Consider the following 8,363-nt stretch of genomic DNA (forward strand, 5'->3'; position numbering starts at 1 on the left):
AGGTTGAAGCTACGTATTAACCATAGGGGTAGATTTGTTAGTTTTCCTGTCAAATGTTACGTGGAGGGTTTAGTTTATGAGATGGATTTTAGTGTTGATGTTGATTTTGTGAACTATAAGGACATTAAAAGTCTGGTCCTTAAGCTTGGGTATGCGCAGTTTAAGTGTTTGTGGTACCAGCATCCAAAACTATCATTTCAGCATGGACTCAAGCCATTAAACTCAGATGGTGACTTGTTGCAGCTTATTGAAGATTCAAAAGGGCATAGCTTAGTAGATGTCTTTGTTGAACATGAGGTGGATATACCAGAAGTAGTTGAGTTTGGTGATGAAGGCCCTGGGGATGATGATGTCATTAATGAAGTCCCTTTAGATGAAGATGTTAGTAATGCTGAGAAAGAAGTTACTAATGGAGTCAACATTGAAATTCCTATGGATGGTAGTGTCAACAATGAAGTTCCTGTGGATGGTAGTGTTAACAATGAAGTTCCTGTGGATGGTAGTGTCAACACTGAAGTTCCCCTAGATGGTGGTGTCAACACTGAAGTTCATGTGGATGGTGGTGTCAGTACTGAAGATCCTATTAATGATGAAGTTCCTTTGGACAATAATGATGTTGAAGATGTCAACATGGAAGTTCCTAATGGAGTAAATGTTGATGAAGAAGTTAATATGAATTCTGATAGTGAAGAAGATGGGGATTATGTTCCAAGTGATGCTGAAAGTGAAACTGACTTAGATATTCCTATTGAAGGAGAAGAATGGGATTGGACACATGAATTACCTAGTGAGACATTTGCTGACAATAATCAGGAGGGTGGTAATCTAAATGAACCACAATCTGCTACATATGAAGAGTCAGACCAAGATGAGAGTGATTTGCATACTCTAGTAGAAAGTGATGATGAAGTTGTTCACAAAAGGAAATTTCCAACTTTCAAGGTGCCTGATAATGGTGATCCAGTTAGGTTTGAGTTGGGTATGCAGTTTGTCTCAAAGGAAGTCATCATAGATGCTGTGAAGGACTGTGCTATGGAAACAAGGACTAACCTATGGTTAAAGAAAAATGATGCAATTAGGGTTGTTGTAAAATGTCAATTAGGTTGCCCATTTCATATGTTAGTTGCTAAAAGAAGTGGAAGTCAGTATTGGCAAGTGACAAGTTTGAAACCAAAACATGAGTGTGTTAGGTCTGCTGGCAGAAAAGACATGTGCTTGTCGTAAATGGGACCTATCAGGTATACCTTGTGCACATGCTATTGTGTGCATATGGTACAATGGCTTGGTTGTTGAAAACTATGTCTCATCTTACTATAGGTATGTAACTGTTTTGATATAATATGTCTCATCTTATATATGTCTCATCTTATATATGATACAATGGCTGTGCTGTGATATTTATTGTGCTGCAACTTATTATGTTCTGCTATTTATTATTTGTTAATTGTAGAAAATCACAGTGCCTTGCAACTTATGCTCATATTGTGCTGCCATCAAATGGACCAAGATTGGGGCCAGTCATAAATACTGAACACATCCATCCACCAGTCATGAGACGGGCACCAGGAAGGCCCAAGAAGTTGAGGAACAAGAGCAATGATGAGCCAAAAAATTCTGGTGTGCTACCAAGGCAGTTGAAGACTGTAAAATGCACACATTGTGGAAAGTATGGGCATAATAGTAGGACATGTAAAGGCAAAAGTGCTGCTGACAGGCAGATTCCAAAGGGAGGAAACAAGCAGCATAATAAGAAGCAGAAAGCAAATGATGCTGAAGTTATTCCTCAAGGATCACAGGCTCCACAAACACAACCATCTCAGCAGTAGATTAGGCTTAAGTTAATTTTTGTTCTATTTTGTGTGGTAGCAACATTTTGTTAACTGTTCTGTCCTGTATGATATGCTCCACAATCATCTTTGTTATGTAATGACTTTTTTTGGATATGTAATGACTATGTTGGATATGTAATGACAATCTCTTGGTGCAGCTATGTGCTTCACTGTTTTAACAATTGGTGCAGCTATATGTAATGACAATTACAATTACAATCTCTTTGATATGTGATGTTTTATACGTGCAGCTAAATGTTTACACAATTAAGTACACACTATGATGGCAGCACAATATGAGCACAATTTGTGACTGCAAGGCAATAAAATACATTTAGTTTATGTAGCTTTAACAAGTGAAAATCTGAATAACACTCAGCATGATTCGAACCATAGAAGACTGGATCGATTCATCTCTCTTCTGTTTCTGAGAAATTGTCAAATAAACAGTATGAATCGATACATATGTTCTATGAACCGAACCAAAAAGCCATGAGCCGATCCATACGTGTTTTGTATCGACTCATACAGCTTCTGCTTCTCTGTTTTTCAATTCAAACTCGGCATGTATCGGACCATAGCCCTTATGCATCAAACCAAAATCATGAGCCAATTCATACGATACATGGATCGAACCATAATTGTTATGCATCAAACCAAAATAACATGAGCCAATTCATACGATACATGACAAAATTACTTGTTCATTTTCTTTCATTGGAAATAGTTGTTTGGTGATAAGTGCATTAAAACTGAATCGTTCATTGTGTTATCTCATCACTTTCATTCACATAAAATCCAGCAACATCTCGCGTGTCCTATTTTCCAGTAGCCAGTTTAGATTAGACGTTTTTGGATTCAGGACCGTATATAGCTTTCCGCCAATTTTGTGAAAAATTCTCTGAAAACATTTAAATCCGTGAATTTAAATAAGGTGATCTATTCACCCCCTCTAGCTCACTTGCCACAGCGTCTAATAACTTTTTCAATACAATACTTTTTCAACAAAAGTTTACAATGACAATAAAACAACATTCATTTTCATTCAAACAATATTTAGTACACCACAACATATTAAGTTTATAACAACAATGCAGACATCCTTCAATTCCAAACATTACCATTAAAACATGACATCCTTACATAATACCTAACAAAGAAGACAAAATAACAACTAATTTCATCACATTCTTCAATTCTTGAAGTTGACAAAACAAAACAATCCTATTATGACCACAACAGATGCAACAAACATTCCTTGCCAAAACTTTAGTTTCTTCCTCAAATCCTCATCTTGTTTCAACTTTGCATTTTCCTTCTGCTTATGTTCATCAATTTTCTTCATTAATGACAAAATAACCTCCTTTGCACGAACGGACATTTCAACATCATACCAACTAAAGAAATCACATCCCTTTCTTCCCTGCAACTGCATTGACAAACAATAAGGTTTCCCAGTCCCATTCAAACAGAAAGAGAAGAGAACTTCATCTACCTTGAAACAGATTCAAATAGAAAGAGAACTTCACTTACCTTGAATAACCCACACCCATTAAACCTCCTCCCAGGATTCCCAGTTGTCCATGAAGTAGTGAGAGGTGAGTCAAGGTCACAAAAGCAACGTACTTCCCTTCTTCGTGACGCACAGCTAGAGGTCGACATGTAACTAGCTTGTGAAATTGATGATTAAGGACAAACGATTGAAGACGAAGATGTTGGAGAAATGAAGAAATTGGAGTGAATCGAAATAGTTGATGGAAACAGGGAAAACGAATCTGAATTGGAACAAGGGCGTGAAATTGAGTTAGGGCAAGGTGAATTAGGGATTTGAGCATTAATTCAATTAAAATAAATTTCAGAATTTTTACAAATGATAAAAAGTGATTTAAATTGTAAATAACCATGTCAGCCATGCCACATATGCCTTCTTAATGACACATCAGCGTTTTGGGAGGGGGAAGTGGAGGTTAGGACCAAATTCGTGAATTTCAAAGAGGCAGGACCATTTTCGTGAGTTGGTTAAAACACGAGGACCAAAAGTGTAATTAAGCCTATTATTTTTAACCATTAGATTGAGAATAATCAATGGTCTAGATTTGGAGTAAGTTATAATAACTTACTCCTGAAGTAAATATAACCCTCCCCCCTCTCTCTCTCTCTTTCTCTCTCTCTCTCTCTCTCTCTATATATATATATATATATATATATATATATATATATATATATATATATAGAGAGAGAGAGAGAGAGAGAGAGAGAGAGAGAGAGAGAGGAGGGATATTCTTACTCCAAGAGTAAGTTATCAAGACTTACTCCTCATCATGACCATTCATTCTTTTCAATCTAATGGTTAAATTTAATGAATATTATTTTCTCTCTCCATATTTAATTACTTATTAATTTTAACCATTAAATTCAAAAGAATCAATGATCATGATAAGGAGTAAGTCTTCATAACTTACTTTTGGAGTAAGAATATCCCTCCTATATATATATATATATATATATATATATATATATATATATATATATATATATATATATATATATATATATATATATATATATATATATATATATATGTGAGGGATATATTTACTCGAAGAGTAAGTGTTGAAGACTTACTCCAAATTTTAACCATTGATTTTTATTAATCTAAGCTATTAATTGATCATTTTATATAATTATTTTTGGAAATATTTTTTTATATAAAAAATTAATTAAAGCCACTAGATTAATGATAATCAATTCTTAAGATTCTCCTATATATATACTTCTGGAGTATATATATATATATATATATATATATATATATATATATATATATATATATATATATATATATATATATATATATATATATAGAGAGAGAGAGAGAGAGAGAGAGAGAGAGAGAGAGAGAGAGAGAGAGAGAGAGAGAGAGGAGGGATCAAATTACACCAATATGTTACACTTCTAGTTACACTCATTAATAACCTTTGATTTTATTGTTAGAAATGTTTAATTAGTGACTCATGATTCTTACTTAAAATAGTTTTATTATATTTTTGGTAATTAATAATTTTGATTTTATCAAGTTATAATTTATTCTTTTTCTCTTAAAATTAATAAAATCTCTCCTAATTTTGGAACAATTAAATCAAACTTCAATTTTATAAAAAGCGTGATTCTAAATATTTCTTTAAAAATCAAGATTCTTAGTAAAAAAACTTTTTCTTTTAAAATATATCAATTTTATAGTGAATTTAAGTAAATAATATATAAATTTATTTACATAAAAAATAGAAAAATCTGTTCGAAATTATATAAAAATAAGTTTTGATATTAATAAATATTAAAAATAAAAAATCTTAAGAAATATTTATAATAAAAATAATAATAATAAAAAATGATAATAATAATAAGTGAATAGAATATAGTTTTATATTATTATAAAAATTGTGATTTGTTTAAAATTTTTAGTAAACATTATTTGATGAAAAATAATATTTTTTAGCAAATATTATTTTTAGTAAATATTATTTTTCATCAAATAATGTTTACTAACAATTTTTAGTAAACATTATTTGATGAAAATATAATTTGTTAGTAAACATTATTTTTAGTAAATATTATTTTTCATCAAATAATGTTTACTAACAATTTTAAACAAATCACAATTTTTATAATAGTATAAAACTATATTCTATTCACTTATTCTTATTAATATTTTTTAAAAATTTATGATTTTTAACATTTATTAATATCAAAACTTATTTTTATATAATTTTTTTAATGAGAACTGATATCTATTAGGAGAAATAAGAACTATTGATATGAATCGTCAGATTTAATTAACGTTTAAAATTTAACAATTCCATATTAAGAGACACCTTAATGAATTATTTTTGTTAAGATTAATATATAAAAATTCCATAAAAAATTTCTTACTCAAAATGTAACACCCCATACATAATTGACTAGTATATTATGCATGAAACGTTAAAATCGATATTGAGTACATACAAAAGCCATAGTTATAGAAAGATCCATATAAAATACAACATGAAATTCCAATAAGAATTACAAAACATGTGTCTTCAATGGATCTTGCACAGCGGAAAGTCAAAACCAACGAGGTCTTCGAGCCAACACCACTTCAAGCCATCAATCTGAACCTGCTATCTATCAAAAGCTACTAAACTGCACCTGAAAAAAATATAAGTTGATTGGGGTGAGATTACTAAATCTCAGTGAGTCCTCCTATCTTATGGGTCCTCTCGGTTCTACAAGGTACATGCATCAACAAAACCGAATCCACCAGTGATTCAGGGTTTATCCTCACATCCGGTACAAGTACGGAGAAAACAAGGAATCATCCACCATTGGACGATTAATGCAGATATATAATTGTATAAGCAACCAAGTATGCAAAACCCGCATCCATATACGGGGAATCCAGAAGTACGTTAATACCACTAGACTAAGTTACTAACACACCCTCGGTGGGTTCACCCATGCCTATTTGTCAAGAGACTTGCACAAGCACCCTGCAAGAATGATTAAATGGGTTTGCACAAGCCTACATGGCTGCGAGATGACCTTGCCTAAGAGGCGACACCGTCCCATTAACCATCTGTATGCACGTGGTGTTAACGGCAGGTGCAACACGCCGTCTCGACGCATGAGCCCATCCGGGTAGGAACCTAATGATGTAGCCTACATGACATCACTAGAGATGGTTTACCTGTTATGCGTAGGCTTACTTAGCCGCATAACGCCATCATACCGAGCACGCGAGTGTGTACGCAGCAAGTGAGTAAAAAGCCCCGTACGACACTCACAAGCACACTGCAACGGTAGTTCAGGTATGTGCCTCTGGGATCCATGATCAGGGCAGTCCCACGGACAACTCCAGGACCCACGGTCCGAATCGTAACTTAGTACCTGGTCTACTTCGATTCAGCATACACACATATCAAGCGCCAAAACACGCAAGCACACAATCCCAATTGTTTAACCGAAACAACGAGCATTAATAGAACATTCATATATCATCACAATGTGGTATCCACATTTCAAAATAACATAGCAGTTAGGAATGATGTAGTTAATTCAGTCTAACTATACATAATTCACATGTTACAAAATCAACACACCCATGACCATATAAAACCTTAGTATGTACACATACTCGATAGACAAGTCTCACTAAGAAGAATTCTTATATTATTAAATCAAATATTTTGGTTTAAGGACCAATTTATTAGAAAGTACACGTCGCTAGCTTTCCAACGATATAAAGTTTGCGCAATTCTGATACCCGAGCCGAAAGTTACGAATTTCTGAAGTTTGCTGATTTTTTCCCCCTGCGCCCAGGGTAACCGATTACCCAAACTCAGTAACCGATTACTGGCACTAAAAACAGTCCAAAATTGCATTTTTAACAGAGTAATCGGTTACCCAAAGACCCGTAACCGAATACCCTGTAGCAGAATCAATTTTCTGCATTTTTAAGGGTTCTAAACCAGTCCCAATTGCCCTATATCAATTCCAATCATCATGATTCAATTCTAAACGAATTTCCAACATGCAATAGTGATCTAATGTACACATTACATACATAAAACACAATCTAAGCATTAAATCAAGCATGCATTACATAAAATCACCAATTAGTAATTAATCACATTTATCATTATGGATTCATGGAGTCATCACTCACACCCAAAACCCCAACATGCAATTTCCCACAAACTTTCCCTAAGTCTCTAACTAAGGACTCACCTTGGATCAAATGGAGGTTAAGATGGTGCTCTTGTTACTATTGCATCTCCCTCTTGCTCAAACTTCCATCTCCATCATCAAGAAATCCGTAGCTCTCTATAACACACATTCAGCATAACTGACACAACTTCAAACTCGTTTTTCTCCTTCAAAACAGAAGCTATAAATGCGAACCATAGGTGCAAATCGAAGAGAAATTCGTTATCTTTCCAATGGGACCAGAATCGTTACGATCGGAGTTACGAGTTGAGAGTTATACCTGATTTAGTGGAGGATGCCATGGAATACGAAAATGGAACTTGAGTTATGAGTTCTTCTTGGCTCTAATCCCTTTATTCTCCAAAAGAAATGATTCTCTAACAAAGGTATACATCCCTCCATCCAAACAACTCCTTATGACTCATGCAAGATGTCTATTGTCCAAAATGCCCTCTAACTATGCCATAATCACAAAGTTGCCATCTTGTTGGTTTCTAACCAATATCCTTCTATTCCAACTAACTTTTGGATTTTTCTTCTACTAATCCACTTACTCTTATAATAATCCTCCTTAGATTATTATAGAATAAGTCTATTGTGCATACCAATTATCGATTAAATGACAATTACCTGCGTCGAAGAATCGGGATATTACACAAAATAATTACGATCACTAAATATTTTTCTACTATGTTTAATATTATATTTAAAATTATATTAAAAAATTCTTAAAAAATACTTTTCTATTTATTATAATTATTTTTAATATTAAAAAATAACAATTTAAAA

General features: G+C 33.2%; 1 long non-coding RNA gene across 1 annotated transcript; it reads right to left on the minus strand.

Annotated features, from left to right (window-relative positions):
- Positions 1 to 5,823: 5,823 nt before the first annotated feature.
- On the minus strand, positions 5,824 to 7,945 carry LOC131647010 (uncharacterized). Its single transcript, XR_009297701.1, has 3 exons — positions 7,855 to 7,945; positions 7,596 to 7,691; positions 5,824 to 6,017 (listed from the first exon to the last, which is right to left on the minus strand). It is a non-coding gene; the product is annotated as an uncharacterized LOC131647010 (long non-coding RNA).
- Positions 7,946 to 8,363: the final 418 nt, after the last annotated feature.

Source organism: Vicia villosa, linkage group LG2 (assembly GCF_029867415.1).
Source record: "Vicia villosa cultivar HV-30 ecotype Madison, WI linkage group LG2, Vvil1.0, whole genome shotgun sequence".
In the NCBI taxonomy this organism is placed as follows: domain Eukaryota; kingdom Viridiplantae; phylum Streptophyta; class Magnoliopsida; order Fabales; family Fabaceae; genus Vicia; species Vicia villosa.